The sequence below is a fragment of the Lutra lutra genome, chromosome 3 (genome assembly GCF_902655055.1).
Source record: "Lutra lutra chromosome 3, mLutLut1.2, whole genome shotgun sequence".
Classification (NCBI taxonomy): Eukaryota; Metazoa; Chordata; class Mammalia; order Carnivora; family Mustelidae; genus Lutra; species Lutra lutra.
The window spans coordinates 104,130,258-104,151,400 of record NC_062280.1 but is presented as its reverse complement, the minus strand read 5'-3'; the positions used below and the strand labels follow the sequence as shown (position 1 = coordinate 104,151,400).

The 21,143-nt window shown below is 47.6% G+C and overlaps 1 long non-coding RNA gene across 3 annotated transcripts in view; it reads left to right on the top strand.

The window, feature by feature from the left end:
* The window catches only part of LOC125095462 (uncharacterized), a 50,205-nt gene extending 29,295 nt beyond the window's left edge, over positions 1-20,910 (top strand). For 2 of the 3 annotated variants that reach the window (XR_007125901.1, XR_007125903.1), the window contains 2 exons: positions 16,683-16,807; positions 20,302-20,910. This is a non-coding gene — a long non-coding RNA (uncharacterized LOC125095462). Of the gene's footprint in view, positions 1-16,677; positions 16,808-20,301 lie in introns of all 3 variants that reach the window. The other variant, XR_007125902.1, reaches the window with a different exon arrangement.
* Positions 20,911-21,143: the final 233 nt, after the last annotated feature.

Here is a 21,143-nt window from a genome sequence, read left to right as displayed (position 1 = left end):
ATTTATATGCAAATGCAAGCAATAAAAAGGCAGACACTGTAGAAATTATAGGGTTCCCCCCCTCCTTTTCTTAGGAGATGCTCAAACCCTTTCTCTCCCCTTCCCACTAAGACTAATTATTATTGGTTCCTGCTCCCTTCCCCTCTCCTCCTGCCTACTCTGGGTGTAAACTGGGCCTTTTAAGAAAAGCAATGGAAGATTGGGAATAAGAGAAGGAGCATCAGGATAATTTCACAGTCTGACTCCCCACCCCCACTTGTTTTTTTTTTTTTTTTTTTTTTGCCTGCCGGGCCCTACTGTTGGCCAGTAGAACGCAAAACTGATCAAAGCTAGCAGGAAGCCTTAAGTAGGCCAAAATGGGCCTAAAGTATGCTAATAGAGGAGCTAAATATACTTTAATCCTGTTATAATACAAGGTAACTTGGAGGCAGGGAAAGGGCCCAGTGGCTTTGGCAGGGGGCGGAGGGGGGCTAGGGACCCCTGTGAACCCTGAATAGAAGTTGCTTCCTATTCTTTCTCTGGCTGGGGGTGGGGAGGGGGCCTTCTTCCTCAGATGCCCACACCAGCCCCGCCTGTCCCGTTTACTGAGTGTCAACAGTTGGGTGAGCAAGACTTCTTAGCCCTTAGATCAGTACCCTGTGACCCTCCACATTGAGGCCACACCATTCAGCCAAGCCTTCCAGCTGTTGCCTAAAGGATGAAGGTTTTTTTTTTTTTTTCCCGGTTTCTTTTTTTTTTTTTTTTTCAAAGTACGGCATGGCTTAAGAGAACACTAGGCAACAGCTTTAAATTATGTCCTTACCACCACCCAGCTTGCTCTACAGATCCTGGGGCGGGGGGCTGTTCTGTGCAAGGCCCAGCGTGTCGCGTCTAGCCTGGTGAAGAGCAACACGGACACCCAAGTACATTTTGGGCAGCACCAAGCAGGTCTTGGAAGGGAACCAGCCTCTCTGGCCACCTTCAGAGCCGGCTTCTGCCAGGCTAGCCTTGATTTTTACAGAAGAGACCGGGAGTGGAAGTTGATTTGGTAACTCTCCCTGAAATAAGAGGTTGGGGTACTGTTTCCCACTTCTCTCTGGGCTCTGGGCCTTGGGGGCTCTTTCCAAAATCAGGGACGCATTTCCTGAACCGGGGCTCCCTTTGGAAGAACCAGGGTCCAGACTCCTCCGCCCCCTTCCCGGAGGACCCCGGAGGACTCCCATGGTCCCCAACTGCCTCTGGTATCAGAGGATTGAAAACAAAGGTGGCATTGAGGCCTGCCTCCCACCCTGTGGCAGGAAGTCTGAAGGGTGGGATGGGGAGGAGGCCGAGGGTCCCAGATACCTTTCTGTTAAGTACACATTACATACTGGATATGTTAAGTTGTAATGGTGTATTTTGCATCTGACTCACTTTCGTGAGAATGCCAGTACTTCGTCCTAAATGCTGAGTGCGTGACATATGCGAACAAACAGAATTCAGTCCGGACAGAATATGTTTTGTTTGAATTCAGGCCCAGCTTTCCCTTTCTTTCTTTCTTTCTCTCTTTCTTTCTCCCTTTCTTCCTCCCTCCCTCCCTCCGTTCCTTCCTTCCTTCCTTCCTTCCTTCCTTCCTTCCTTCTTCTTTCTTTTTATTCCTTTTCTTTTTCACTCAGTCACTCTTACTTTCTTCCTCCCCTCCCTGGGCCCCCTCCTGCCCCTCCTCAAGTCCCCACCTGGATGCTCTGAGAGCCAGAACACTTCCAATGCACCGTGCTTTGGGGGCGTTGGTTAATGAAGTTGGCCAGAATGTGTATGAATGATTCTGTCTTGAAAACCTGGCACTGAACAAAGAGATCATTTCTATACCACGCCCCGCCCCCACCAGGCCTCCATATCCTGGTCTATAAGGTGAAGGGTTGTACCAGGTGTTCCCTGAGCTTCCTGGAAGCCTCTGACTGTCCAGGTGGCTGTCTGTTCCCAGCCTCTGCTGCACGTGTACACGGGAGTTCAGGAGAGCTGGTGACACAGTAGGTGTGGAGTGTGCATTCAGTGTTGACACGTGTCGGAGGGAAGGGCCTGGAGCACCAGCGTCACCCAGTGCAAAGAGAACCCACAGACAGCTTAAGAGAGACTGAGTTTTGATCCTGGCTGTACCACTTCCTGGCATTGAGATTTGGGACAAATGCTGAAACTCTGCACATTTGACTTTCCTAATCTGCAAAATGGGGGTAAGAATCTCTATTTCTTGGGGTTTTGAGGATCTCATGAGCTGATACCTGTGACGTGCTTAATAGGCACCCCCCTTTTTTTAAGATTTTATTTATGCATTTGACAGAGAGAGAGAGAGATAGTGAGAGCAGGAACACAAACAGGGCCAGTGGGAGAGGGAGAAGCAGGCTTCCCGCTGAGCAGGGAGCCCGATGTGGGACCCCAATCCCAGGACCCTGGGATCATGACCTGAGCTAAAGGCAGATGTTTAATGACTAAGCCACACAGGCTCCCCTAATAGGGCCCTTAGAACATGGTAAGTACCTCTTGAAAGTTGTCTTTACTACTCCAAGACTTAGAACGTTGCTACTCCCCTGTAACCAGAGGAAAAGTCCCTTTCTGCCCTTTTGTTTCAGTAAGGGTCAAATGCATAATCTGCCTGGAGCTAGTTGTGAGGGCTCATCTGCCCCCAGTGTGTTTTCCTGCCAAGTTCAAGAGCTTCGGTGTTACTCAGATCTGGGTTCAGGGTGGATGCTGAGGTCCTTGGTCCTGAGGTGGGTCTAAGCCTCTCCTCTCACATTCTCCTTCTTTTTGGTTCTGCTTTCCCTCTCACATATCTTTTTGGAGTCCTGGCGTACGGCCTTGATGAGCATACAGAGAAAATAAAAACTATTTGCAAATGTCCCATCTGGCCAAGACTTTCTATTTCTCGCTTGAGTAGAACCCCCCCCCCCCCGCCTCCACCCCCAACAACGCATCTTGAGGCCTGACTCATCACTTCTGTTTTTGCAACAACTCATAAACTGGTTTTAATTATACGGTGCTTTTCCAAATAAACAACTCTCCCGAAAGAGAAAACAACCTCTGATTTTTGTTCCATTAAGTGAGGAACGATCCCAGCACCATGATCACTGACAAGTCAGTGACTGGAGGCTTCTCATGCTGTCCTTGTGCTCCTGCCTGCCCTCCTGGATGGGAGCACCAAGGACATAGGGAGCCATCCCAGGGTGACAACCAGAAAAACCCAAAGCAGAATTTCAGGACAGGGCTCCAGACCCCACTGAAATTCGGGAGTTGTTTTGGTAGGTGTTTTGCCAGGGGAAAAACATGCAAAGATTCTTGTCTCCATCATCAGCAAACACAATATTATTCTGACTACAGTATGACCCACGAAGTGTCCTCTGCTTGACTTCCAGACGGAACGCCGTCAACCACGTATGAATAGCAGCAGCCTATTTCTGAGCAATTCCTCTTCTTCCTTTATTTAAACGCTTTATGTTCCACACATTCATTAACATTTCCCTGCATGTCTCATTATTATCTCATCAAACATTTATTATTACTTCAAGATAGATAATTAAAATTTTATACAGTTATTCTCTCTGTATGACAATCCCATGGATTTCGGATCTCCCCACCCTCCCCAGAACTCCTCTGTGCCCTCACAATGGTGTCGTAAAACTCACGAACTTTCAATTCACCGTACAGAAAGCAGAGAAACAAAATCTAAAATTCATTTTGAATGGGGAGTTTCGTTTCCTGGATAATGACTCCGTTATGGCAGTTGTGAAAGAGTCAGAGAAAGAGGTCTCACAGGACAGTCCTCGCTCTTCATCAAATAAATAGCCCATCGCCATTGATAACATTACGAGGTAGACAAACAATGTCCGTGAGTGATTTTTAAGGCCAGAAGTGGATTTGTTAGAAACGAGGACTCCCAGACAGCAAATGCAATAAACTGCCGAAGATTAGCAAAGAATTACTGTCTTTCCAGGATGCATAATACATTTAGGATTAAGAAATTTTGATATGGATTATATATCACACATATTGCACAGAGCACAGACGTATCGAATTTAACGCAACCAGGGTGAGATGTTTTTTTCACTGGAATTTAAGAATGTAGATTGGGTTTTCAGCTACTTACAGCTCAGAAGAGAATTTCCGGGTGGGAGGAACGTCCAGCCTTAACAAGCCCTTGGCCTCTTGCTTTTCATGTGCTGTTTCCCTGCCTAGACCCAAGTGCTAGCAGAAGAGTCGTCTGAGACCAAACCCGGCCCTGAGGGGCTTGACATGCAATTTCTGAAATTGCCTGAATTCAGTTTTGGAGCTATAAATCTTATTGTTCCACCGAAAAATAATCAGTGCCAACCTCCGGGAAATTCACACTGTCTCTTGCATTTCTTCTTTAAATATGCAAACCGGGGAGATGTCGGTTTTGTCTGTCCAGTTAATTAAACAGGTTTACGCTCCTTAATTCGGGAAAAACACAAAGGCTATCCTTTCATTGCCTATCACCTCAATCAAAGAAGGAGAGGGCGATGGGTTGGGAACCCATGTCTTCTAAACTTGTTAAAAACGTGGTCTGAGAAGTATCACTTGGCAAGCAACCACTTCCCCCACGTTGGGGCTTTCCACACATAGCCGGTTCAGACTTCAGCATCGCTCGCAGGAGAATGTTTGCTCGGTCCAGGGTGGTAGAGCAGATGGGGCAGGGACAGCCCGGGTTCCGAGCTGGGGAATAAGGCGGAGGGCTAGTCTTTTTAACAGGCACTCTGGCGGTTTAGCCCCTGTGTGTGGATCCGTAGTTCTGCCCTGGGACTCACCCAGGGACACACGGCCAACGCCACTGCTGGCCTCTGATCGATGCCCACTGACTGAGGCCAAGTCTGTCCCTTCTCCCCGGCCGTCCACATGTTCTCAGTCAGTGGCAACCGCACAACTAAGCTGCCAGAATTTATTAACATATAAAACAGCCCTGGCATGTCGAGAAAGAATGATCCTTGCCTTCAGGGAACTTTAATTCATTAATTTTTGTGGTGCTTTTCCCGTGTGCTGAGCAAAGAAAGCAGGGCACAATACGGATGGATGCTCCCTGATTTGGGATGGTTCAGTTAAAGATTTTTAAACTTTATGATAGTGTGAAAGTGATACCCAGGCCAGTGGAAGCTGTACTTGGATTTCTGAATTTGGATCTTTTCCAGGGCTACGAGGTGCTCTCTTGTGGGGCTGGGCATAGGGCAGTGCGGCTCAGCGCCTGCTCAGCCAGGGGGTCCCCAGGACAAACAGCTGATACACTTCAAACTACTCTGTACCCCGATAGCCTTTTGGTTTCTCATGTGCAGTAAGGTCTCCCATCAATGACCTGGGATGTTCAGCCCCCCCCTCCCTTTTTAAAAATAGGCTGTGTTAGGTGTTTTTGCCCTGCTGAAGGCTACCATAAGCGTTCAGAGCACATTTAAGGTAGGGGAGGCTAAGCTGTGATGTTTGGTAGGCGAGGTATAGTAAATATGCCTTTGATCTAACAGTGTTTTCAGCTTATGACGGGTATAGGGGGATGTATCCAGCTGGTGAGATTGAGGAAGCTCTGTGCAGGCAGAGTATAATTTGGTGTCAAAGCCTTTGGTATAGATGGTGTTCCTAAGAGGTCAGACTGAGGGGTTTGGAAGGCTTGGGGCTGGCTTCAGGGTCGGGGCTTGTGTGATAAGGGAGCTGGCAGGGGATGGTGGGTGGGCTTTGAAGAAGCTCTAGCATGCAATGTTAGGGCCCCCAGGGACCTGGTCACACTTTTATCAAATCCTTATTGGGCCTCTATAGGATAAACAAGGCACCAGGTTAAATGATGTGAAGTTAGTCCCCAGAGATCTTCTGAGTAATATAAACACTCGGGGGGAGGGGACAGGACATGATGCATCTTTGTGAACTCCCACCCTGATTGCTTAGGGGGCACTCCACCCAAAAACTATACTTGCAACTAAATTAAAATCCGCATCTGTCCTTCTGGATGTTCTTTGCTTGCAAAAGACTATTGAATCTCCCCCCCCTACCTTTAGGTGTTTTTAGGGCCTTCCTCTTTTTCCTCTAATTAGAGGGCCTTCCTCTAATTCCTCAAGAATTCTGCTGATGCTAGAGTCTTTCTTTTAGGATGCTGAGATCTTTGGTCCCAGCACACTTCCTGTCCTCTCAATACGTGAGTATTATCTGAGGGTCCCTCGGGCCCCAACAAGATGTGAGGCTTCTTTGGGTGGAGGGGAGGCACAGGGGAGGTGTCTGCCCTCCAAACTTGACCTTTGATTAGGAAGATAAGAACTGAAATTCACGGGTGCGTAGTGAGGTCATTGTCACGGGGAACCTGTGAGGTCCGGTGTCGTACTGTCACCATCTTGGAGAGGGGGAAAAGTGAGTCCCAGGATGGTTTTTAGGCTGTCAAAATCACACAGCTGGGGGGTGAGCTACCCAGCTCCCAGGGCACTGTGTCTCTGCGTCTGTCCCGGGCAAGGATCGAGTTGAGTTGGTCTGCGCACACCTGGCAGAAACGACTTTAGTAAGGACGGGCTGGATCAAAGAATGGCTCTCCCACGAGGATGGGGGCTGGCTGAGCAGTGTCTGGAGGCTCATCTGTGACAAGAACAGACCAGCAAACAGCAGGATAACCTAACACCAGCGCCGTGCATAGTTTTGACTTTGCATTTCTCCTTCATTGTCTCCCTGCTGTGGCAGTATGGACCAGTCGGTGAGAAATGTGCTCCTTTGCGTGCCCAGACACGGCATAACATGGAGCAAATCTGAGCTCACCCTCACCCCTAGCCCCGTTAAATTGGTTTGATCAGCCTGGTGGCCTGGAATGTCTGAAGTCTTGCAAAAGACACAGGCATGTTTGTTGGTGGGTCTCACATACACTCCCAAATTTGACACGACTCAACAGTTGCAAGCCTATCTCTGTCTGCTTCTTGTACTTCCCACCCCCATCCACTGCCCAGCCCCCACCATCCTTGCCACCAACATAGCAGAGGAAATATATCAGAATGACCCTTCTGGGTTTTTTTTTTTTTTTTTTAAGATTGTATTTATTTGGTTATTTGAGAGTGTGAGCACAAGCAGGGAGGAGGGGCAGAGGCTGAGGGAGAAGCAGGATCCCCAAGGAGCAGGGAGCCCGATGCGGGGCTCAATTCTGGGACCCTGGGATCATGACTCGAGCTGAAGGCAGATGCTCAACAAACTGAGCCACCCAGACACCCCCAGACTGACCCTTTTAAACATCATTTTATCCTGAACAAAATCCTGATTTTAATGATGGAGTGAGTGCACGTCTATGTCTTAGAAAAGTCAAAAGCGTTACACAAACACAAGGTGGGGTGGAGGGGCAGTCTGGCTTAGGAGCAAATAGGGCTGGTCTGGGCTCAAAATGCCCATACTTTGGAGAAGTCACTGAACCGCTCTTCTATTTCTGTGTCCTTTTTAGAAATGAAGTGAAATAATCAGTTCAGAGCACTTTGCACGGTGATTGGGATGGAGGGGTCACTCCGTCTAGGGGAGCTATTACCGTTCATATTTCTGGATCCTACATACATCTCAGGGCATTCATCCCGTACTCTCAACCAAGAACACCTCACTGTCCCCATTCCTCACTGGATCCTAACATCCTCTGGTGCCCTGACAAAGGTCTGGAATCGGGGTTAGGGTTGTCTCAAACCAGGCCAGGCAAGTATAGTCCAGGAGTGAAGGGGTTGGATCGGGAGGCGGTAGAGAGTGGTGGGGTCTGTGGCAAACCTCAGGGGGTGACTGTGATCTGCTCTAGTTAATGCTGGCTATACACGTGTGCCAAAGCCCCAGAATTTTCAAGGAAAGCCAGACTTTTTTTTTTCTTTTGGAGTGAGGCTAGTTGGTAACTGCTTACTTAATATCTTCTGAAAATACAGTTCAGGCCGACTCTGTGTGGCCAAACCAAACATGGCTGCGGGCCAGACGCGGGCCTCCGGGTGCGACCTCTGGCTCAGAAAGCCTGCCTGCTTCTGGAGAGGCCCGAGGCTAGGTGGAGCCCAGAAAGGCAGAAGCTACTAGGCACTTCATCTTGTGGGAAGTGTTGGGAAAGTCTAAGCGGGCTCTCGCAAGAATGTGGAGGTGATTAAATGAGGGTCTAGCTCAGTGCCCGTGGGGGCAAATTGGAATTCAGTGTCGTTATGGTTATATGTTCTAGAGTGCCTATTTCCTCAGGATCACTTAGATGAGTGAGTGATAGCGTTGGGGGCCAGGTCCATTCAATTTTCAGTCTCTATTTCAGTGTTAATGTCATTTGTATGATCTTGGGGGTATCATTATGTTTTTCTGGGTACGATCCATTTCTCTTAATATATTATACATTCTTATTGCTGTTGGTATAATTATCCCTGAGCCATTTGAGTACTACAAAGGCCTTTATTTTATAATTTTTTTTTAAGATTTTATTTATTTATTTGACAGAGAGAGACACACCAAGAGAGGGAAGACAAGCAGGGGGACTAGGAGAGGGAAAGCCAGCTTCTCGCCGAGCATGGAGCCTGATGTGGGGCTCGAACCCAGGACCCCGAGATCATGACCTGAGCCGAAGGCTGACGCTTAACGACTAAGCTACCCAGGTGCCCCTAGAAAAGCCTTTAGAAGTAACCTAATTCCCACTCCCTGTTTCACAGAAAAGAAGCCCCAATATTAAAGAGAAGTTGAGTGGCTCACCCAGGGTCCCACAAGAAGGCTGCTTAGGCTTCTGCCTTGGTTCTGAATGGATCTGAGATTCCAGCTCTATCTTTGCTTAGTCAAGTGACAGTCCAAGAGCTTGTCTGACAAGGACCAGATGGGAAACATCATCCTGTCTGGGTCTGGGGACTGGTGGGTGGTTCACACTACTAGTCGTGACCTGAGTAAAGGGGCCTGACCCACGTGGAGTGGGGGTTAGAAATTGGAGTTGAGAGGGAAGGAAGGGGAGCTGGAAGGAAGGGGATGGAGGGGAATTGCAGCCCTGGGAAGAAGGGGTCTCTGACTCTTGGAAAGTCCCTAACTCCCTGACCCTGCTTGATTTTTCTGCACCTCCTCATATCCCACACCGCATGACAATGTGTTATTATCTTCATTGTCTGTGTCCTCCCAGTAGAATGTAAGGTCCATGAGAGCAGAGTGCTTTATTTTGGTTGCTGCTGTATCCCCCATGCTCAGCACAGGGCCTGGGGCAGAGCTGGCCCCTACAGTGTTTGTTGAATGAACAATAGTGACGATGCACACACATGCAAGAGTGGTCATACTTGCCTCCATCCTTCATGCATGGGAGGGAAGGGAGAAGTCATAGCTCCACTTATGCCTGGTGGCTTAGGCACCTTGCCTGCAGTGACACTTCTAGACAGTTCTCGGTAGCCTAGACCCAGAAACCAGTCCCCCGATTTGAAGCATGTGGTTCTGTCCCCTCCTCCCTCTGTGTATAAAGCCCACAGCCTGGACAATACAATTCTTGACTGCTTCTTCTGTGTTTATGGGTGGGAAGGAAGCTTTGAGATAAAAGCTTACAATTTAAGAAAAAAAATCACCAGAGATTCATGCATAGAATATCATATTGCTCTGGCTTGGAGTGGTCAATACCGCGACAGAGATTCTCATGTTTGAAATAAAAATGATCCCACTTTTATCCCCAAAACTTTGTCTGAGGTCACGCTCCAGATGGAAAGCAGGAGGTGTTTTCCGAATTGAGGAAATGAGGTGAAAGCGCGAATCCCAAAGCTGGCACCCAGACTTGGAGAGTTCCCAGGAAATCAGAGGGCTCATCCCATTCATAGAATTATAGACTTACAGGGCTTAGGGCTGAATGGACCTTAGAAATACCATCTGGTCCCATGTTTCCTAAAGAGTGGGGCATATACTCTGGCTAACAAGAATATAAGCATTTTGTATTTTCATGGTTACACTTTTATTTTAACGTGTAGTAGACAGAAATAACTATTTCATTGGTACCTGATTTCAGGCTACTGTTTTAGGATAAAGCTGGGAGAAAAGTGAGTTATTAAAAAAAGAAGTACTAGGTTTAATTTTGTGAAAGTGGCAACAATCCTGTTGGCACATAAATGCTTGAAGTTTGGGAAACATAATTTTGTAGTCAATGATAAAAAGACCTGGTAATAGCCTTCACAAGGTCATTAAACAAATTGATGGCAAAGCTATGATTTGAGTGCTGGTCTTCAGGTGCCCTGGCCAATGCGATTCCCAGAAGGGGCAGAATATTTCCAGGCTCCCCAACGTCTATATTCATCCTTTCCCGTCCACTACTGCTCTGTCATTCCTCCACTCAACAAATGTTTCCTGGGGAGCCACAGCCAGGTATTGGGTTGGACAGAGTAGACATGAGGATTCTGTCATTCCCTCAGTCCCCACGGAGCCTTTTGTCTGTCTGTCCTCGCAGTGAGGCACTCACGTGAATCGGGAGTGAATGCCACGTCCTTTTGATCAGACATCCTCGGTCCTCTATTATGATCACTTATTTATCAACAAGATGCATCTCTTTCTTTACCACTATTACATTCAGGATAAAACATGCACAAAAGAAACGAGTAAGTGTGCTAAAAATAAAGCAAGTGGCCCTTTAAAATGTTAAGATATTTGATTTATCAGTAGGACCAAAGGAACTAAATAGAAAATAAAAAGGAATACAAAGGAGACTACTATAGAAGAACAAGTAGGTGAGCCAGAGGGATATTAAGTAATTCTTCTTGGTTTTTAAAAAAAAAAAATTTTATTTATTAGCAGCAAAGAAGTCTTTTGATCTCACTCCAAATTGTCAGGAACTTTAGAAAAATACATTGGAAGATGTTTTAAGGTGGGGTTAACACTTTATAATAGACCTTTGAATTCAAAGTTCTGGTTCCGTATTATTTAATTAATTAATTAGTTTTTTAATGCTTAGTTTTAATGGTTATCAGAGCTGAAAACAAACAAACAAACAAAAAAAAACAAGCTCTACAAAGACACAGAGATCCAAATGGAAGAAATGCAATGCTGGCTGTGCTTACTAAATCAAGATGCTCATTTAAAAAAAGATTCCACCCAGCAATTACACAAAGGTTTTTAGCGAAATTCATCTAGTCAGCTAGTCAGTTTCCATCTTCCATAATGTCAATTCTTGTAAGCTAATCAGAGGTTATATTTTTAACAAATGGGTTCAAGATCCAATGACACTCTTCTTTGGGAAAATTTTTAAATAAGTTAGGAATTGTTTCCAAGTTTTTAAAGAGTGCACATATTAGGGTTTTTTCAAGAAAAAGGATTACGTACATTATCTCAGAGAACAAAATCACGCAATGATGGGAATGTTTTCAAACATCCATGCTAAAGGTCCTTTACTACAGCTTACTAGACTTCGGCAAAAGAGTTATTATCACTTGTTTAAGGTACTACTTTGACCTGGAAAGGATATGTTTTTAAAAAATTAAGAATATTCTGGCTATTTACCCTGTAATAGCTAGTTTCATCACAGAAAACTCCAGCAATTTTAGAACACATTTTTTTTTGTCCAAGAAAAATGTATAATTCGTCTTAAAACTGATCACCTTTTAAAAAAAGATTTATTTATTAGAGAAAGAGAGAGCAAGCACAAGCAGGGGGAGGGGCACACGGAATGGGAGAGACAGAATCTCAAGCAGACTCAGAGCCTAACACGGGGGCTTGATCCCACGACCCTGAGATCATGACCTGAGCCAAAATCAAGAGTCAGATGCGTAACTGACTTGAGCCACCCAGGTACCCCCAAATTGATCACCTTTTAAAAACTAGTTTGCCATGAGAAGACTTACAGTCCTTGTAGAGTACAAAAGGTTCTCGTGGCCACTCCGCATCGTATTACAGTGTTGTAAGCATTCTACTACCCGTTAATTTCATCCATAAAACCCACACTGACTGTAGGCGTCACGAGATGCTGGAACAGTCAGGGGAGTGAGGAGGCCATTGTCATCCTCATCACACTATAGACCAGCCACAGTCCCCTCTACATTCCCTATCTACCACGTGACATATAAGGCTCTGACTTAATGACCCAGTGAGGGCAACGGGTGTGAAATCCTGAATTCGGTATTTGTAAATTTGTGCTACTTTTTTGTGTGTGTGCTACTTTTTAGAAACATAATAAACACAAGTAGAATTTCTTACTTGTTGTCCACACACCCTACGCTGGAGGTGATTCAATTGGAGAAAGATCCAGAAGGGTCCGCATTGCAGAATTATATGGCATAGGCTTTGAGTCTGGTGGGCTGAGATGTCAGGTAGTTGTCATCAAGGGGGTGAGCTCAGGCTGGGCACTGGATGAGTGAGATGTTTTGGAAGTGGGAGAAGAGCTGATCAGGGTCCTTGTGGCAGGCAGGACACCCTGGGCAGCCTTCTGGGAAGGTGTGGGCTCTCCTTTGGCCTTGCCTCTTGGCAGAGACTGACAGGCTGATCTGAAGCCAAGAAGCCGACCTCCTCTGACTGAGGGTAAGCTGGAGCCACATGATACGGGGTTGGGGGTTGGTGGCTGGGGTTGGTGCTCCTTTGATTCCTGGTGGAACCATTGTCCTTCCCCACTCATGTCCACCATGGTCTTGGTATCACTGTATCCTGGCTTCTCAGCAGCGGTCCAGCCACCCTGACCAGTCCAGTGCATAATTCTTCAGGAATCATTGCCCTGAGACTCTTTTGTCTGCATTGGGCACCTTAACCTTGGCCAACCCTGAAGGCAGCAGCTCTCATAGATATCAGCCCTGAAAGTGAAGGATCAGAAACTGTAGATCACAGTAATGTAAAGACGTTTCCTGCCATGCTTCCTAAAAACCATGGCCAGATGCTCCCCTGTCGGCCATGGAAGGACTCCCTCCATGTGGGTGTCTGTAGAGGTGCTAAGAGCTCTGTCTCTTGTCCCAGGCCCTGGGATGCAGTGTGCCCTTGAGCTCTCCTGCTAAGTCCCATCACCACATTTTGGTTTGGGAGACACTGCTACTCCTTTTTTCATTCTTAGCCCCAAACTTAGAAAACACCTTCCTTTCCTGATCCCCTAATGAGGTCAGAAGTTTTGAGGTTCAGGGCTCTGAAATTTCCACGTGGCCAGTTTAAATCCATCTACTCTTTGCAGGTCTGAGGAACAAACTTCAGAGGACATGGCTTATTGGTGTAATCGTCCTCATGGGTACATGTCTCCTTAGCCCCCACCACCCAGGAAATACATCCAGATTCCTCAATTCCTCAAAGTCCAAGTTCAAGGCAGTGAAGACCTAGATGTAGACATTATCTCTGAGGAAGAGGGCTTTGAGCTGAGGCCGGAAGGAGACAATGGAGGAGGAAGAGGGTAACAGACAGATGGAAAAAGTGTGCAAGAATCTGCAGTCAAAGGGAAGTTTTTGGCTCAAAGACTCAGCAGCCGATTAGTGTGGCTGAGCCAGGAGCAGTTCCCCATGAAGCTGGAGAAGCGGCCAGAGGCAAAATCACAACTGGCCTTTGATGGTGGGCAATGACTTTGGACGTCATTTTTTTTTTTTAATTAGCTTATAATGTATTATTTGTTTCAGGGGTACAGATCTGTAATCATCAGTCTTATATAATACCCAGTTCTCATTATGGACTTCATCTTAAAAGTGGAGAGCCACTAAAAGTCTTAAACCCAGGGAATGCCGTGATTCAACTGTGTGTGGATTAGGGGAGGGAACCAGACAAGGTTAAGAGACTGGAGACTATTTGAAAGCTATTGATAATGATGATGTTGAATAGGATAGTGGAGGATCTTAGAATAACAGGAAGACAGTGGAAGAAGGGGATCGCGGTGCTGTCTTGAAACCAGATAAGATGACGTACTGACGCCATAGAAATTAACAAATGATACAAACCAGGGCTTTCTTTTCTGTGGAGAACCGGTTGTTAGACTTTTACCAGTACACCACTGCTTACAGATAACCTCTGCTTTACTAGCAAGTGGCTAAGGACTCATTCCCAGCGCCTGTCATGTTGCTGGGGATCTGCCTGCCAGACTGTCTCCTGGCCTCCACTGGCAATGAATCAGTCCTTGAGCTGCCGTCAGCTTGGGATGCATGTGGCCAGGCGCTGAATATGCATTCTGAATCCACTGTGATTCAAATTCAACAAACGGGAATAAGCTGCTGCTGTCTGCCAAGGACAGTGATTAGCACAGAGGGCCACGGAGATCAGCTTCTTCCATCTTTTCTCCCTAAATGAGGAGAGACGATCCTGTCCTTAGGAAAGAGAACGTCAGACCACCATGGGAAATTCGGAAATGAAGTGAGAGTGGTGTCCTCTGGAAGGTCTGGGAGAAAAAGGATTTGTTCCAAGTGAGGGAATACAGCAATGAGTGTGAGGTGCTCGGGATGGGCCTTGAAGAACGAGTAGGTTTTTGGCAAGTAGAGGAAGAGAGGAGAATTCTTGCCTGGGACACAGCATAAGCAAAGGCCCAGAGGCAGGGAAGCATGAGGTATATTTAGGGACTAACAACTGATCAGTATTAAATGGAAATATTAAGTGTGTATGTGTGTGTGCACATACGTGCATGTGCGAGTGCATGTATGTGAGTGTGTTGGTGAGGGGAGTCTTAAATGTCATGCTGAGGCATTCTGATGTTGTTTGCAGGCAGTGGAGAAGCAGAGAAGGCTCTGGGCGTTGACTCAGGCAGGCAGAAGTATGGTTGGGGGGTGGACCTCTGTCAGGAGACTGTTCCATGCATCCCCATCTGGGCTCCAGCATCCCACAGTGTGCTGGGGACCTTCTGTTCTGCTGGTTTCAGTGCCATTCTGGTCTCCTTTAATGGTCCCAACACACATTCCATGCTCAGGCCCAGCTGGGTGGCCCCTGTCAACACTGCAGGGATGCCCAACTCAGATGGTGGACCTGTGGGTCATCACCTTGGGACCCCCAGAAGGTGGCGCTGTGCAAGCCTTCTGATGTCTTGGATCACGGTGATGACACACCATGACACACAATGACGTAGATCCCTGGTAAGCGTTCCCAAATGGCCACTTCTCCATGTCCCTCCTCTTTGATGTCAGAGAGGCATAGGACTCAGCATACTGGCCACGTAGATGCTGGACGAAGAGTGCGGTGAACTGGGTCTGGTTATTTCCCCTCAGTGAGCCTCAGTGTTGTCAACCATAAAAAGGAAGGTAGTAACACCAAGCATAGACTCCAGTTTCCTTAAACAGTGGTAGTGATCACTTTCTTATAAGATGGTTTGAAAGATTCAGTGTGATACTGTTTATAAGTGTTGGGGACATAGTGGTCAATCCATGGTGACCACCACTGTTGTGTTATTTGTGTTAAAGGGCTTCATCGAGGAGCCTGGAATGAAGCAGGTCCTCAGTGAACAGAAATTCTGGCCTGGACTAGGTGCTCACTTAACTGGAGTTTTCGACAACCATGAGCTCATCAGCACACCCCAATCTAGCCTGTCTCTACCAGCTACAGGCTGGACACTGCTTGATTTGCCCTGGCCCTATCAGACCACCAGAGCCCAGATCCTTCACTTGTCTTATGTTTGACACTGGCCCCTGCAGATGGGATGTGCCACATGGAGTGACAGCAGACGAAAGCGAGAGGCTGGGGTTGGGTACTGCTTGCTCCTCGGAGGCATCTAAGAAGTTTCCGGAGAGGACATCATGCCCAAATTGGTTTCTTTGAGGCTGGATGGGACAGCATGCAGCATGGCGCATGCATTGGGCATAGAGAGGGACACTTAGTGCTCCCAAGCAAAGAAATGCTCCTGAACACCCTGGAGGCACTGGCTCCCCGGTTATGTTCTAGCCAACAGTGAGGAAACATCATGTTCTATTGGACAGATCCTCCTTCACATATAATGGCAAAGACCCTCCCCTTGGCCAGACTTTAGTCAGGCTCTTTTCGTCGTCTTTTTGACTAGGCCTGTCCTTGGGCCCCATCTTTAGCCTACTAAGTCCAATTGTAGCAAGACTCTTACCAGGTTAGTTTAGAGGGAATATTCCACCTTCAAAATCTGGTCAGACTCCTCATCTCTCCCCCCGGCCCCCAGTATGTGATCCCTGTGGCCTCTGACCAGGCCGTGACCTCACCTGTCCACCCAAAGTGATCACTGAGAGTGCTTGGTGGGATCCTGGCTCAGTCTACTCCTTCTTCTTCTTTTTTTTTTTTTTTTAAAGATTTATTTATTTATTTGACAGACAGAGAGCACAAGTAGGCAGAGAAGCAGGCAGAGAGAGAGGGGGGAAGCAGGCTCCCCGCTGAGCAGAGAACCCAATGTGGGGCTTGATCCCAGGACCCTGGGATCATGACCTGAGCCGAAGGCAGAGGCTTTAACCCACTGAGCCACCCAGGCACCCCCTCAGTCTACTTCTTACCATAGCCTGGCCTGGGTTGTGCAGATGGACTCAGATGTTCCTGGCAGAAGCAACCTCTAGCTTCTCCTGTTGGATCCACTGTTCTGCTCAGTTCCCATGGGCTGGGATGGTGGGCTAGGCTTCTCTGGTGTTAACACTCTGACCCCGGCCCCTTGAAGATCTAGCTCTGCCCAACACACATCTCCACCAGACCCCAAGCCATTCCCAGCCTCATTGCTCCTTTCCTGATGAAAGGGACCTACATTCCATGGTTTCATCTGTGCCAGCAGCCAGAGTTGTTCTTCCTCCTCTTTGGTTCAGTCCTTCCTGTCCTTCAATCTTCAGCCAAGGGACCACCTCCATTGGGCCTCTTTCCTGACCGCATTCTCTTTCTACCCAGCGCAGGCTGGCACAGTACACCCTCACAGCTTCCCAGTACCTGGACTCCTTCTACTGAGGCCTGGATTTTGCTATGCTTTCCTCACCTTTACATGAACTATTGCCCGGAGGACACCCAGGACGCTGCCCAGGTACGTAGCTCAGGTTCATTGAATGAACGAAAGTGCCCAGCTCATCCTGAGGTCCCTTCTTTTCTTCCTTCTCAGCTTATGTTTTGTTGTCCCAGACACCTGCCTTTCTATTCTGTTTCTGGAGCCGTGAGTCCTACCTCTGAACCCATAAGGAGGATTGGTCTTGAACTCAGCAGGAAAGAGGGAGGCAGAGGCAGGGCACCAAGTCTAACTCCTTGCCTTCAGTGTTGGCTAGTGTCCAAGCCACCTAAGCAGAGGGTCCCCTTATCTCTTTTGAAAAAGGAGAAGCCATCTCATTCAACCCTCTTCTCCAATAATCACCCTTGACCTAGATCCAAGCCACTATTGCTCTTGCTTAACCTGCCTACCACTCCTTTTGCTCCAGTTCCAAACTCTTTTGCCAGGCTCCCAGGACTTCCCAGTCCAGCTAACCCTGGCTAATCCTTCTCTCATCTGCCATGAGCTCTTCTGACCCCCCCTCCCCAGTTCACCACTTCCTAAACATTTCCTGGGACTTGGCACATACTGTTGCTTTCACAAGAAGTGCTCTTCCCTCTTTTCCCTGAAGCGCCACCCTCCCCAAGACCTGGTTTGTTTGAAGCCTCCATGGAATTAACCACTCCCTCCTCGGGGTCCCTGTAAAACCCCAAGTCATACATGGAGGCCACCAGAGACCGAATTTTGCTTTAGTTATTCATCCATACTTGACTCTCCCTAGAGAGTATGAGGAAGCCTGACTTTTCTTGCTCCCTCTTGCCTCTCCCACCCCTCCAGCCTTGGAGACGTGTCTCATCCACGGCAGGTCCTTCATAAACCCTTGGTCTCAAGGGGATTTCTTTCCTAGCTCCATCTGGCCACCCAGGTCCTTGTTCTACAATGTACAGCCCAGCAGCATCGACGTTATTGATCACCGCTCAGGATCTGCACTGAATGAGGGGATATAAACACACCCTTGAATTTGAGAACCAGTAGCCACACACTCTTGAGTTCCTTGTGTCTAACCCACGTCTTCACTGCTTTCACTGACTGCTGGGACAAAACCCCACGGTGCTCGCCCTTTCTCTTCCTAGGGGCTTGAGAATGTTGCCTCGCACCTTTGCATGTCCTCAAGCAGAATAAACGAGAAGCGAGCTCCTAATGTGCCAACCAGCAGGTTCCTCTCTTCTAATCCAGTCCAGATGCTTTGGGTGACTCCCTTTCTGGAATGTAAAAATAACACTATTACCAACCCCTCCTCCTAGTAGCCTTTTCTCTGTAGCCAAGTTAATTCCAAATAGAACATCTGGAAATTCTATTTTGTTGCCTAATTTAAACCAGACTAAAACCAATCTGCATAAAAGTTTATGAACTTTCTGGGGCCTCACACCTTATATTTCCCCATCTGCAGAAGCCTGCAATTTGGAGGCCAGAAATAGGAAGGATTTGGGCCATCTTTTTCTCTAGCCCTGGGGAGAGTGTTTGTGGCTTTGTATATTGGGGCAGAGAGGGAGAGGCGGGCTGGAGGTGCAGTGGGTGGGGTGGAGGGAGAGGCCAGGGAGGGAAATGGAGAGAGCTGCACTTTCTTGGGCAAAAATAAATCTGCATGGAGATTTAAAGGCCCTTTAACTTTACGCTGAGGTGGTGGGTGGCAGGAGGGGGCTGGGGGGAGGAGGGGATGCCAGGTGGGGGAAGAAAAATGGAGTGTCAGGCAGGGGGGGAGGGGAACGGGGAAGGAGGCATGCATCACTGAGAATAAACTTCGAGGAGAATTTCACCAACTGCTCGTTGGAGCCAAAGGCCCAGGACTTGAGACGAGGCTAATAGGGCTCTGGTGTTTGTTATTAGTTTGACCGGGGATCCACAGGCTAACTGAGTGGAAGGGGCAGCCCAGAAATGAGGGGCAGGGAGGAAGCTTCGTCAGTCTGGATAGGGAGTGGCATTTTAAAATCAACTCTTGCTATTTTAAGCAAGAGTCAATAGAATCCCCAAATGCCGGCACTCTTTTTTTTTTTTTTTTTTTTTTTTGGTAGAAATTGATCAGATGACTCTAAAAATTTATGTGGATGGCAAAGCACTCATACTAGCTTAAAAATTTTTATTTATTTTTTATTTATTTTTCAAGATTTTATTTATTTAAGAGAGAAAGAGAGCAAGCACGTGCACGTGTGAGCAGGGGGGAGGGGCAGAGAGAGAGGGAGAAGCAGACACCTCGCTGAGCAGGGAGCCCGATGTGGGGCTTGATCCCAGGACCCTGGAATCATGACCTGAGCCGAAGGCAGACGCTTAACCAACTGAGCCACCCGGACACCCTTAGCCCAACAATTTTTGAAAAGGCAGAAAGAAGTTAGAGGACTCCTGTTACTCAATTTCAAGATTTACTGTAAATCTACAGGAATCAAGGTAATGTGGTATTATTAAAGGGATGGACATACTGATGATCTGAGCAGGGAAAAACCTCAAAGAGGGAATTAGATGCTTACAAAAGTGTTGCAAGGGCAGGGTGTAGGCTGGGTGTCCAGGATCAAGTCCAGAATATGGCTCTGCACAACCCATCCCCAGGGGAGCCATGGCATCAGAGGGCACCAAGGAGTTGTTGTGATCCAGGCATTAGGAAGCTGGATTCAGGGGGCTGCCTCCACTGCCCCACATATCTCCTGAGACCCAGAGACCTGAAAAGGGATGCTGGAATGCTGCTGGAGAAATTCCTTGCTCGTCATGACTTTTCTTGTTGGCAGGCAAGACAGGGAAGGAGAGAGAAAAAATACCCAAAGGAGACTCCATTTCATGCCTGCCTTCCAAACCTTAGTGGAGTCCCATCGCATCGAGCCCACCAGCTATAAAGGACTCTGGGAAATGTATTTCTACACTTTCCAGTCTCTGTAGTATCAGAAGTTGCTCAAGAAGTGGGAGGTTGAAAAACTAACCTGTAGCATCCACCGCCCTTCCAGATGCTGGACCTTCTGCTGACACTACTCATTTATTTTTTAAGATTTTATTTATTTGACAGAGAGAGACACAGTGAGAGGAGGAACACAAGCAGCGGGGAGTGGGAGAGGGAGAAGCAGCATCGAACCTGATGCAGGGCTCGATCCCAGGACCCTGGGATCATGACCTGAGCAGAAGACAGACGCTTAACGACTGAGCTACCCAAGCGTCCCTCCTGCTGACCCTCTTTCTGTGTCTGTTCTCCAGCCATCATCTGAGGCTGCTCCTGATAGGCAGATCTTCGTGCTAGGTGCGGGAGTGGCAACACCGTATAGAACTGAGATCTGAGAAATGTATTAGCTGACACGCGCCTGGCATGATGATGGAAGCTTGCGTGGATTACCTTGGCAATCTTTATGATGCCCTGGGGAGATAGGCTCTCTTATCTGCCCTCCCCCACCCATTATAGATGGAGAAACCAAGGCTAAAACAGATAGATGACTCACACAAGATCACAGGGCTAGTCAGTGGCAGACTAATTGTTTGAACTCAGGTCACTGGACTCTAAAGTTCTTTTCTTTCTGTTCTAGAAAGCTGCCTCAAAAATATACATCTGCAAGACATTACAAAGTTGGAAGGAAAAGTACGCCCAGCACCCATGGGGGAGACCTGTCCCAACAGGTCTCACCTTGACGGAAGTTGCAAAGGATGGAATGGGGAGGCCTTGGGAGTTGCCCTTTGTGGCCTGCTTCAGGCCGAGGAAGAGGAGGTCCCTGCACTCCTCCAAAGGTCTTTAATTCCTTCTGAAGCTGTTTTATAGGTCTGGTTGCTGTACAGTCACTTGGATGATAGGTGTGCAATTAAATTTTCAAGATGGCGGATGCAGTGGGTTAAACTTCATTTCCCCCCAAAGATGCGTCCGAGTCCTAAACCCTGGTAGCTACGAATGAAACTCATCGAAGGATGAGATCATCCTGGGTTAGAGTGGGTCTTAAATCCAATGACTGGTGTCCTGGTAAGAAACAGATCATGAGGAGACACAGGGAGAAGTCCAGGTGAAGATGGAAGCAGAACTTGGAGGGATGCGGCCACAAACCTTGGAGCACCAGCAGCCACTGGAAGCTGGAGGAGGCGGGGAACGACTGAGGAGGGAGTGTGTGGCCCTGCGGATGCCTTGATTTCAGACTCCCCCTTCCAGAACTGTGAGGAAATAAATATCTGTTGTTTTAACTCCTCCATTGTGATTGTTTGTTAGGACAATCTGAGGATATTCTTATGACAGGCAGAGAAGAGCTTGCTTTCATAGGAGAAAATCTTTGACCTTCAGTTGGGTCTTCCTTCTGGAATTTACAGTTGGTTTGCAGACACTCTGACCTTCGTCTTTACAGACTGAACATTCATTTGCCTTTCGTGTGTATATGTGTATAGGTGT